The sequence below is a fragment of the Scyliorhinus canicula genome, chromosome 27, assembly GCF_902713615.1.
Source record: "Scyliorhinus canicula chromosome 27, sScyCan1.1, whole genome shotgun sequence".
In the NCBI taxonomy this organism is placed as follows: Eukaryota; Metazoa; Chordata; class Chondrichthyes; order Carcharhiniformes; family Scyliorhinidae; genus Scyliorhinus; species Scyliorhinus canicula.
Window position 1 is genome coordinate 15780959 of NC_052172.1, and position 12987 is coordinate 15793945.

Genomic DNA, 12987 nt, shown 5'->3' on the forward strand with positions numbered 1-12987 from the left:
TTATTGAAAGCGGATTAAAGCTATGGAGCCCTCCAACTACTGTGCATTTTCTCAAATTGGTAGCAGCTGCTTTTGAATATTTGATAGTTATTTTAATACAATTCAGTCAAATCAGATCCAATAATGTTTTCTTTAATTACAGTAAAATCCCAATGCGTCCAATACCAGGGGATCCGCCCACAAATGTGTTATGCAGAGCTTTGCGATAGTCGAGATGGCCCCATTCCCACATGAATGCATCTCTATGTAACCTGATCAGCCTACAAACACCGTCTGTGTCAAAAACAACAGGTTCAAATGGCAAATGGAAACACAATAAAGAAGTCAATGTGTGGAAGTGTTTATTCAATTTGTTCACACCTTTAGAATCGCTAGTGCAGAAGGAAGGCATTCAGCCCATCGAGTCTGCACCGATCCTCTGAAAGGGCACTCTACCTGGGGCCCACTCCCCAGTAAACCTGTAACCCCAATAACCTTTGAGCACTCACTCCCCCATAAATCTGTAACCCCAATCCCCAATAACCTTTGAGCACAAAGGGACAATTTTACCATGGCCAATCCATTTAACCTGCACATTGGGGCGGCAAGGTGGCGCAGTGGTTAGCACGGCTGTCTCACTGGCAATTAGCGTGGCCAATCCACCTACCCTGCACATCTTTGGGTTGTGGGGGTGATCCCCATGCAGACATGGGGAGAATGTGCAAACTCGTGGACAGTGACCCAGGGCTGGGATCAAACCCAGGTCCTCAGCACCGTGAGGCAGCGGTGCTAGCCACTGAGCCACCGTGATTTGCTATTTTGCCCGTGGGAATGGGTCACGCCTTCGATATAACCAGAATTCTGAGTCACCCAAGTTGACTCATCATGATTTCACTATCTCATTATATTCTTTTAGTGCTGGGATTGCGATAGCTCAGCTGTATGACATCGAGAGTCTAAAAATTAAGCACCTGCCAAGGCTAAGGTGGAGGGACTCTTTATAAATAAACCAAAACCTCATTTACTTTATGTTCACATCTGCTCACCTTTCAGAAGGACTTTCAGAATCATGAGCAGCAGCAAGAACACATATTTCCCGAGCCTATGGCTGTTGATGCACTCTGCAGCACACCTTCATTGTCCAGCACAGAGCAAGATTCGAGCCTGGTAGTTGCTCATCTTGGTCTGTGTGCTATACTGCCCATCCACTGAGACATCAGATCCTAAAATCAATAGCTGAAGATGTGACACTTGAAATTAAATGAATATGAAAATCGCTTATTGTCACAAGTAGGCTTCAAATAAAGTTACCGTGAAAAGCCCCTCGTCGCCACATTCCGGCGCCTGTTCGGGGAGGCCGGTACGGGAATTGAACCGTGCTGCTGGCCTGCCTTGGTCTGCTTTCAAAGCCAGCGATTTAGCCCTATGCTATACAGCCACTTTCTGACGCCGCATAAATTGGTGTTCCAGATTCAAACAGGTGAATTGGTAGAAGATAACTTTTAGATAACAGAACCTAGATAACAGAACCTACTTTCCACATAATGGAGGGGGGCTCAAATTTACTTCTTGCCTATACAAACAATAAAACACTGCTGCAGTGAAGCAACTAGTACTTACTCATGGAGAAATTTACCAAGTATAAATCCTGCATTCGTTTACCAATAACCTCCAAGCCATATACATTACAGATCAATGAAAATGTTGCCTCTCTCATAAAACACCCAATCTGTCTGCTCTTAATAAACTACAATCATTCAAGGTGCTGATTTTAACCAGGGATGGGGAAGGGAAAGAGCAGGGTTTAGATGTTTTAAATACACCTCTCATCGCCATTGAAATCTATTACATCTCAGTTTTTCTTGGGCAATTAATTATTTAAAAGTAAAGTGACTCGCTATGCAAGCCTTAAATAAAACCCCCTCAAGCACCTTTGAGATAACTGCCACTGCATTGATTGTCGTGGTGGCAGTGATGAGTGGAGGAGCATTCTGGAGGGCACACCAAAAAGCTCCTTGCTCCTCCTCAAATAGAGTCTCATGTCAGTGTTGACAGGGCAGCAGGGAATGGTTACTCTATCAACAGTTAAACTCCAGACCATTGCAAAACGTTAACAGTTTCTGATTTTATATATATGGATATACTGATGATTAGACACACTGATTAACGGTGAATGGTTGTCTTTCAGACTGGAAGAATAAATATAGCTGGGTTGCTCAGTGATCGGACCATCCCTTTCCTTGATCTAGATTCACAACCTAGAAACTTTGGTATACAGGGCATAATTTAGAAATTTGTGGATGACAAAATTTGTAAGTATTGTGAACTGCGAGGCAGCTAGTGATAAACTTCAAGAAGGTTCAAGACAGGTTGGTGTAAAGAGCGGACATGTCAGAGATGAAATTTGATGTACAAAAGTTTAATGAGTCATTTTGGTAGGAAGAGTGGGGGGAGGCAATACAAGATCAAGGGTATAATTCTAAACAGATTAAGGAAAAGATATCTGGGGACATATGTGCAGAAATCATTGAAAGTGGTAGGGCAGATTGAGAGAGGGGTTAATGAACCATATGGAGATCCTAGGCTTTATGATGGCATTGAAGCAACGAGGTTATGATTAGCATGTATAAAACACTGCTGCAGCCTCAATTGGAGTGTTGCCCAATACTCAGCACCACACCAAGGGTGTGCTGGCAGTAGAGAAGGCGCAGAAAAGATTCAGGAGAATAGTTCCAGGAATGAGAAACTTCAGATATGTGGGATAGATTGGAGACGCTGAGGCTGCTCAGAGAAGGCCAAAAGGCGATCAAAATCATGCAGGGGCCTGGACAGAGCAGAAAAGATTGAGAACCAGAGGGCATCAAATTAAAAAGGTGATTGGCAAAAACAACTGTAACAAAAGGAAAGACCTTTTCACGCAAGGCGCGGCTAGGATCCCTAATGTGAGGCAGTTAAGGTCTCAACTGGATAATTACCTGAAGCAAAACAATTTGCAGAGCTTTGCAGAAAAGGCAGGGGAGGGGGTTTAGGTGAGCTGCTTTTTAAAAACATTTCGTTAACGGGATTGGGGCGTCTCAGGCTAGGTTAGTGGTGCGCTGCCTTCCATATCTGTTAGAAAAGGATGTCCAGGATTTTGACCCAGCAAGTGAAGGAATGGAGATATAATTCCAAGTCAAGACTGTGTGGGACTAGGAGGGGAAACTGCAGACAGTGGTGCTCCCATGCATCTGCTGCCCTTGTTCTTCTAGGTGACAAAGTACACAAGTTTAGGATGTGCTGTCAAAGGAGCCTCGACAAGTTGCTGCAATACATCTTGTAGATGGTGCACACTGTGCATTGGTGGTGGATGGGGTGCCAATCAAGCGGGCTGAGTTGTTCTCGACATGGTTGAGCTTCTTGTGTGTTGCTGGAGCTGCACGCATCAAGGCAAGTGGAAAGTAGTCCTCACACTCCTGACTTGTGCCTTGTAGACGGTGGATAGGCTTTGGGGAGTCAGGGGAAGAGTTACTATTGTAATATTCCCAGCCACTGACCTACCCCTGTAGCCACAGTATTTATGTGGTTAATCCAGTTCAGTTCTGGTTAATGGAAACCACCCCCCTGAATGTTGACAGTGGGGGTGGGGGGGGGGGGGGGGGGGGGGGGGGGCGCAGCAGTGCTAACCACTGCATCACCGTGCCGCCCTAGTGGGATGTTGTCAGGGCTCATAGCTTTGCAGTATCCATTGCCTTCAACCTTGACTGCAACAGAGAGAGATCAGTCATTGACACGATAGGTCAAATGGCCTCCTTCTATGCTGCAACCATTAATGATTAAATTGCACTCAAATTCCCCTTTACTTTATATTCAGAAGCTGCCCTTACTAACGCAATGTATAGTGTCTGCAGCAATCTGGTCTTGAATGCTCAGTCTTGAGAGTTTAAAGGGATGATCAAGAGGAGAACTAGTCCGAGGGGAACATATTAATCATTTCAAAATAGTTCCTGATCCTGGAGCAGGAGTGTATACATTGTTTCAGTAAGTGCTCTGTTTTTGTGACTGAAACAGGTTGTAAAAACCTAGCCATTGGGATTCATCACTTTGGCTCTTAGGCATATTATCTCATATTCCTTCCTCTTCCCATATACCTCCCCCTCCCTATCCTGTAGTTTGCAGTGTTGATTAGGACATATAATTCTCCAGGTTAAAATAAAACGTGTACCAAATACAAGCATTCGCTTTGAGCATGACCCAAAAAGCCAAAGGGAAGTAGAAATGATTTTGAACATGATAAACGTGATGCCACAAAATGGCTTTGATGGTGCCCCACAAAGAAGTTTTGGTGAAACAAGCGGTCGCAGCCTGGTCAGCACTGAAACCAATATGTTGAGTCAAACTGAATATAGAGGCAATTTATTTTAATTTTGATGCCACCAGGAATGGACCCACGGCCACAATTTGAGCTGTTCCACTTGTGGAGCAAGTGGCCACTTCGTATAGAAGCAATGTGCATATACTTGCGAAAGACCACAAACCACCAACTCAACTAGAATCATTCATATATTAACAAGCAAAGAACTTTCTGTTCAGAAAAAAGGGACTATCACCATAGAGACCGATAATTGAATGGAATTGAAGACTTTTCCATAAATTAAAAGCATCACAACCGAACACCATTTCAGTAGGCAATTTGTAAACCACAGAAAATAACTTTACTTCGAACACAACCGAAAATCTCATGCAAGGGTTACACATTAGCTGCACATTCCTCTGAATGGACATTGCTTGTAGCAAACAATCCACAGTTGCTCCCAGCTCCCAATGGGTTCACTCACCCACCCCCCGCCCCGCCCGAGGCACTGCACCAACTACAGTCCTTTTCCTTCTCTCATTTTTCTGTCCAAAAGCAGGGAGACAAAGTCTATCCAGTGTGAGTACTGGCCTCCCTTTTTGTTACTTATTTGGCCTTCCAGAAGATCCACACATTGGCAAAAATAAAAGCAAAAAGGGCTGGAGGTAATCTTGTGACAGGCTGGGAGGTAGAAGAGACGAGGGATAAAGAGAATTTATTCCAATTGGCAGCATGTTGTGTTCCCCATGAAACTGCACTGGTGACTCAGCTTTTCACCACACATAGCAATGGCTTAGAATTTTGGATGAAGGGAGAGTGCTTTGTTCCCAAGTTTGCAGTTGAAACCAAGTTTGGAGGCACAGTAAATTGTAAGTGCCAAACAAATGAATTGCAAGACACTGTGACAGATGGACTTCAATGTGCAAAAGTGAGAGGTCTTTGGGTCCAAAGGAGTCAAATTTGAACGTTTTCAAATAGGAAAAGGTTAGTAACTGTGTTCACGTCTGATTGTATTACAGCTGCACAGGCCTTGGTCAGATCCCATCACAGTTCCACACTTAGTTTTGGGCGCCACACCTTAATAAAACTTACAATGACCTTTGAAGAGAAGCAGCTTTACCAGAATTACATTGCGCAGGGTTAAATTACAAGCACAGATCACGTGGCATGCATTTCAGAGTTTAGAAAATGAGGGATCACCCAATTGTGGTCTTTAAAGGAATTTTGTAGGATAGATACAGAAAATTTAGTTACTCAGGTTGTGGAACAAGAGCTAGGTTATTCAACTGTGAAAACTGGAAGCATTTTCTTCCCCAAACGAGTTGTGGAAATTTGAAATGCTTTGTCCCTTAAAAGCCTGTATTATAACTCAAGACTAAGATTAACAGTTTACGGTATGGAGAACAAGGAATACAGAACAATAGAAAATAAATGGAAATTGCAGGAAAGGTTTGACATTAAAATGGTGGTAGCATGTGGCCCATTCCTTTTCTAAAATCAAGGCTCACTTCCACCAGCCTATTCTCTAATCCTGAAGAGACAAATCAAGTGCTGAATACACAATTTGGATATCAACATTTTAAACACTATTTAGCCTTAAAAAGGGCATAATTTTAATTTCAGTGGGATATAATTTCTGTAGAATTAGAAATTAGTGGTGACTGTACGGAACAGCTATTAGTACCAGTCAACTAATTCCCAGATTACAAAACTGGGAACATAATGGCAGACGTGGACCAACATCTGCTGTGAAACTGCTATCTAAAAGTCTCCTGCATGAAAAATAGCTAACTGGGTAAGATCCTTAAAGTCTTCACTGCTAATGGAACCATGCCTCAACAAATGTCAACGGAAGGACAAGAGGATTTTTTTTTTAAAACTAGCAGTCACAGATTTTCTGGAATCTGGTCCAAATTCCTTTTGGGAAGATATTAAATTGTTGATTCCCTTGTTCACAGAGGAGATGGCACACTGTTGAAAATCATAAACAATTCAATCGCTATAGCTCCTGTTACAGGGACCATGTTTATTCACAAATGGTAAGGAAATTCAGAGCTCTTGTTGATGTCTCATACATATAATTTATTGAGCGGCTGAGAGTACATGGATTCCAATAATTCAAATGTTGACGACCATCAGTATCTAAAAGGAAATTAAACTGGGGCAGAGTCAAATTTACTTGGCATATTTTTTTAAAAATTTTAAATCAAAGCAATTAGGGACGGCACGGTGGAGCAGTGGTCAGCAATGCTGCCTCACGGCACCGGAGACCTAGGTTCGATCCCGGCTCGGAGTCACTGTCCATGTGAAGTTTGCACATTCTCCCCGTATCTGAGAGAGTCTCAGCCCCACAATTCAAATATGTGCACGGTAGGTGGATTGGCCATGCTAAATTGCCCCGTAATTAGATTTTTTTTTAAAAATCAAGTCTTATTTTCAGAACTCCAAATATTTATGGTTTTCTTAAAAAAAAAACAAATGCTGTTTTTCAGCAACAACGGTGCTGCAATAAGGCAGAGGATAAATTGCACAAAATGCTCATTTATTATGTACACCAGCAAGCTGAATTTTGGACCTGTTCCTCCCCTGATGTTTCATGCCATTGTCAAACCAGGAATGCATTTTAATGCCACTAATAACCTGCTGCTGGGAGACAGGACTGGTCGGTCCTAGACACCAGAGTAAGTGTTGGAGAATGTATAAATCCAGAAATCAGGAAAACATATCGCAAAGGATTTTTAAAAATTCTTTCATGGGATGTAGGCATCGACAGCAAGTATCAGCATTTATTATCCATCCCTAATTTCCCTTAAGCACAGTGCTAGGTCATTTCAGAAGGCAGTTAAGAGTCAGCTACATTGCTGTGGGTCTGGAGTCACATTGCAAACTGGGTATGGAGGACAGATTCCCTTCCCTGAAGGTCATTAAGTGAACCAACAATCGAGTTTCATGGTCATCATCAGACTTTTAATTTCACATCTGCTGAAGTGGGAGTTCAACCCAGGTCCCCAGAACATTACCCTGGGTCTCAGGATTACCAGTCCAGTAGCAGTTCACGACTATGCCACCGCATTCTGTGGCATAGGAACACCCACGGTGCTATTAATGAGTGAGTTCCCACCAGAGGCAGTGAGGCACCGGGGATGGAAAAGCAATATATCTCCAAGTAGGATGGAGTGCGACTTGGTGGGGAACCGCAGACTGTTCTACTAAGCAGCAGAGATCACTTGTTTGGAAGGGACTGGCAAAGGAGTCTTGGCAAGTTGCTATAATGCATCTTGTAGATGGTTCACACTGCTATGAGGAGTTTCTGGTGGAGGAAATTAATGTTTAAGGTAGCGGATGGGTGCCAATCAAACAGGCTGCTTTGCGAGCTCTTGGAGCTGCATTCATCAGGCAAATTGGAAAGTATCGGATTATTTATATGTTTGGAATGTCAGCACTCTGAATTTATTTATTTTTATTTGTGAATAAATGCGATCTCTGTTACAGGAGATGTAGTAATTGAATTGCTGATGGGTTTGCAGCAGGATATCACCTTTCTGTCTGTAAACAGGAGCCTCACTTAAGTGGAGAGCATCCCATCACACTCCTGGCTTGTTCCCTTTAGATGGTGGACAGGCTTTGGGAAGCCAGGAGGCAGAATTCCAAACATCCTATCTGTTCTTGTAGCCACAGTATTTGTATGGCAGTATCTGCATGGCTGGTCCAGTTATGTTTCTGACCATGGTGACCCAAGATAGTTAAAGAAGATTTATTTTATTAAATAAATTTAGAGTACCCAATTTCCCCACCCCCATTTAACGGGCAATTTAGCATGGCCAATGCACCTAGCCTGCACGTCTTTTTGGGTTGTGAGGGTGGAGCCATGCACACGGGGAGAATGTGCAAACTCCACACGGACAGTGACCTAGGGCCGGGATCAAACCTGGGTCCTCAGCACTGTGAGGCAGCATTGCCAACCACCATGCTGCCACTGATGGTGATGATTCAGGATGGTAACACAGCAATTACAGAACTTGGTGGTACAGAGGGATCTGGGTGTCCGGGTACATGAATCATAAAATGTTAGCATGTAGGTACAGCAAGTGATTAGGAAGGCAAACAGAATGTCGATGCTTATTGCAAGGGAGTGCAGTATAAAAGGGAAGTTTTGCTACTGTACAGATGCATTGGTGAGGCTGCATACGGAGTCCGCGTTTGGATGTAATTGTGCTGGAAGTAGATCAGAGAAGATTCACTCCACTCATGCCTGGGATGAAGGAAAGAAAAAAGGTTGAGCAAGTTTGGCCTATATCCATTGGAGTTTAGAAGAATGAGGGGCAATTTTATTGAAACATTTAAGATCGTGAGGGGAATCGATAGGGTGCATACTGGCTGAATGTTTCCTCTCGCGCAGAGGCTACAACTTGGGACACAGTTTAAAAATAAGAGGTCTCCCATTTTTGACAGAGGAGGGTTTTTTTCCTCAGAGGGTCCTTGCTCTGTGGAATCCTGATCCCCAGAAAATAGTGGAGGCTAAGTCATTGAATTTATTCTAGGTTGAGTTAGAAAGATTTTTGATAGACAAGGGAGTCAAGCGTTATGAGGGACAACCAGGAAAGTAGAGTTGAGATGACAATTGGATTAAGGAATGACAGTGGAGGCACAAAGGACCAAGTGGCCTACTCTCAAGTCTTAGGTTCCGATTACCACAGTGTAATGCATGAAAATACTATTGTGATTCCAACATTACAACACTACAGTGCTTGGGGAAAAACTGCTGTATGTAACTCACTTTGAATATTGCTGAAGAAAGACATTTTCTGACAAAGCTTTTTGTCTTGCACTTATCAGAACAATTTTGCAAGAATACCCATGTTGGGGAAGCAACAAATTTACATCAAAAGAGTGCTGATTAATTGGTAGAGGTGTTGCCATGGAGACTATACCAGTTGATGGTGAACCACAATTAACAGCTCCAAGCATTGTCTGAAATTTAAACCAGGCAACTTGACCCGGATTGCTCATGGCATTGCCCCGAAGAAAGAACCGAGAATGGCTGTCACTTATCATGTTCAGCTTAAACAGGTGCAGTGTGTGTTTTCTGTTTGCAAAGAAAGAACAGGGCCTTGTGTACTACTATATGGAGCTTCCAGATTTACCGCACTGCTGGACCAACTGACAATCTCAAATTGGTTGCCAGAATAATTCTTAGCCCACTGACGATTATTTAGCAAATATTGCCAACCGCAGAATCACATCTAATGTTGGACGTGTTTTGAGCTTTGGAAGCATGGGCAGGTTGGGTACAGTCGGTATCTAGCCCCTTGCAAACAGCGGTCATCAAAAGAAAAGGCTTAAGAAATTAGAGAAAACAATGAAACGGCAGAGCGAGGGGACAGAGCAAGTAAAAGTTTTCATAAATATATGGAAGACTGGAAAGGAGGAACAAAGTTAAAAGCAAAAGCAGGATGAGATGATAATTAGAAAACAAGGAAATTACAGGCTTGTTGAGTGAATAATTTGTATTTACCCTCAGTGAAGAAAGGCAACAAAATATAATCAGTACAAGAGAACATACACACAGCCAAAGGGAGGAACATATTGCATTTAAAGGGAGCAAAGAAAAGGTAATAAGAAAAAAATGAAACTCAAGGTAGATAAATCTCCAGGATCTAATGGTTTCCATCCCAAAGCATTAAAACAAATTGGTGAGGAAATAAAGGATACATGATTTCTAACATCATTTACAAACAAGTTCATGGAATCTACAATTAACGGGTGAGTACTTTGCCAAGTTTTATCAAAGCTGAAACATTTGTATCTGACTAATCAAGCTGAATGTTTGGGAAACTCACTGACAGAGTGGATGAAACAGGATCTATGAGAAATAAGTGATAGGGAATGTACTCTTACTTGGTATGTGATAGGTAACATCCTCCAAGAGATGCCTCACTCTTCACCATACAGATCAACAACTTGGAAGAGGAATAAGAGTATCATTTGGAAACTTGGATATGCGCTAAGTTATGGGGCACAGTAAGCAGTGTAGCTGAGAGTTGGAAGTTACAAAGGGACACCAGCATAATGCAAGTGGTCAAAACAGTGGCAGATAAGAGTTCAATAAGTGCAAGGTCACCCACTTTTAGGATCAAGACAAAACAAAACTGAACATTTGTGCAATGGGAGAATGAAGCACTGCGGAGGAAGAAAATGATGTAAGATCGAGTGTACAGGTATAAAAAGTCATCAATTAGGCTCTTGGAATGTTGGACTTCATTGCAATGGGGACACATTACAAAGGGGAGGAAGTTAGGCTTCAGTTGTACAAAGCTTTCCTCAGACCTTAGCTGCAGAACTGTATTCAGTTATCTGGCACCCCATCTCAGGAAGGGAGCAGATCAGCAGACCAAAATAATGCGAGAGTTCGAAGGATTAAAATTTGAGGATAGGTCATTAAAAGGGAATACAACCTAAATTTATAAGACAGTTAAGGGATGATCTAATTAAAGTGTTTAAGAATTATAAAGGCATTCAATCGGGTGGCTGTGGAGAAGCTGTCTCGCCTAATGAGGGAACCCAGGACTAAAGGGAATAAATTAAGATTAGAGATTGGCCATTTAAGAGTAAATTTAATAAGTAATGGGTACTGGAAGCTGCAAATTCTACCCTGAAGACTGTGGATGCAGGGTCAAATGAAATTTTCAGGACTGTGATTTGTTGATCAAAAACGAGGGATATGAATCAACCAAAGGTACATGCAGAGGGATGCAGATCAGCCATGATAGTACTGAACAGCAGAACAAGTTGGAGGGGCTGAAGTACTTACTTATGCTCCAATATTCGGAAGAGGGGGCCGGTTTAGCTCAGTTGGCTGGACAGCTGCAGGAGACCAGCAGCGCGGGTTCAAACCCCATCGTGGCTGAGGTTATTCTTGACGACCTCAGCTTCACAACCTTGCTCCTCCCTTGAGGTGGCGGTGATCCTCAGATTAAATCATCACCAGTCAGCTCTCCCCTATGGTCATCTAGGACGATGACGACTTTTGCTTACTAATATTCCGAAGAGAAAGATCACCCATTATGCTTTTGACAGAGGAACCCGACTGACACAAAATAATGCAAAAACGCTGACAGGCTGCGACGATAGGTCATCTGCCAAAAATGTTAGCTCCGTTTCGCTCTCCGCAAATGCCGCCTGACCTGCTGAGTATTCCCAGAATTTTCTCCTCTCCCCGCAGAGCAATTCCTAAGCTGAAGAATGTAGCAGCCAAGACATATAAATCAATGAATTGCTAGGTCTAGCAAACTCAAAGTTTTGGGGGCAGGAACGGGAAATTAATAAGTGATGATTTGAACAACCTAAGCCAACACATGAGCATGTCAACGTCCTTGCAATTACTTTGTCTGAACTGATCTATGACACCAGGAGAAGATCTGGACAAATCTCTTGAAGTCATTAACATCCATACACTTTAAAGAACTTTGGAAAGAAACAGTTCCAACGAAAATCAACCTGAACATAAGCTAACTGAGGGGTACCACGGTGGTGCAGTGGTTAGCACTGCTGCCTCATGGCGCTGAGGACTCGGGTTCGATCCCAGCTCTGGTCACTGCCCGTGCGGCGTTTGCACATTCTCCCCGTGTCTACGTTGGTCTCACCCCCCACAACCCCACAATGTGCAGGGTCGGTAGATTGGTCATGTTAAATTGCCCCTTAATTGAAAAAAAAAGAATTGGGTACTTTAAGGGTGCACTAGAATTGCTAGCTCAAGTGGCGTCAAGAGCTGTCAGCACTAACACAAGCTAGTGCAGTTAGTAAATAATTTAAACATGGTGATTCAAAAACACATCTACTGATGTATTCAATTCCCAATTTTATTTCCGATTAACTCAATGACTGTGAGGCAAACTGTTCCCAAAAAAACTGATTCTCCTTTCAGCTCATCATGTCCCCCTCAGCTAGATAATGAAGTCTGCATCCACGTGCATTAAGTCGACAACAATATCAGCCCGTGCCTGAATAAGTTCAAAAAACATTTATGCCACATAAATGCTAGGCAACAGGGAATCTAACCACTGTTCCATAACATTACCATCGCTGAAGCCCCACTGTCAACATCCTAGGGGTTACCACTGACCAGAAACTGAAATTAACCAACCATGCAGAGGAGATTCACCAGGATGTTTCCTGGGCTGGAAGGTTTCAGCCATCAAGAGAGACTGGATAGGCTGGGGTGTTTTCCTTGGAACAGAGAAGGCTGAAGGGGAACCTGATTGAGGCCTAAAGGGGCATAGATAGGGTGGATGGGAAGGAACTTTTCCCCTTAGTGGAGAGGTCAATAACCAGGGGCATAGCTTTACAGCAAGGGGCAGAAGGGCGGTTGGAATCTGGAACTCACTGCCTGAAAGCGTGGTACACACAGGAGCCTTCAACATTTAGATGAGCACTTGAAATGTCACCGCATACAAGGCTATGGTCCAAGTGCTGGAAAGCAGGATTAGAGCAGATGGGTGGTCGATGGCCAGTGTGAACACAATTGCCGAAGAGCCTCTTTCCATGCTGCAAAAACTCAAAGACTCTGTACAAACACGGTGGCATCAAAAGCAGGTCAGAGGCTGAGAATTCTGCAGGGTGTAACTCACCTCCTGACTATCCAAAGCATATCTATAATCTAAAAGGCACAAGTCAGGAGT

General features: G+C 43.1%; 1 protein-coding gene across 1 annotated transcript in view; it reads right to left on the reverse strand.

Annotated features, from left to right (window-relative positions):
• Positions 1-11372, reverse strand: part of arhgap35a (Rho GTPase activating protein 35a) — a 128878-nt gene extending 117506 nt beyond the window's left edge. The window contains exon 1 of the mRNA XM_038786159.1: positions 11121-11372. The gene's annotated coding sequence lies outside the window, so the exon portion shown is untranslated. The remainder of the gene's footprint in view (positions 1-11120) is intronic.
• Positions 11373-12987: the final 1615 nt, after the last annotated feature.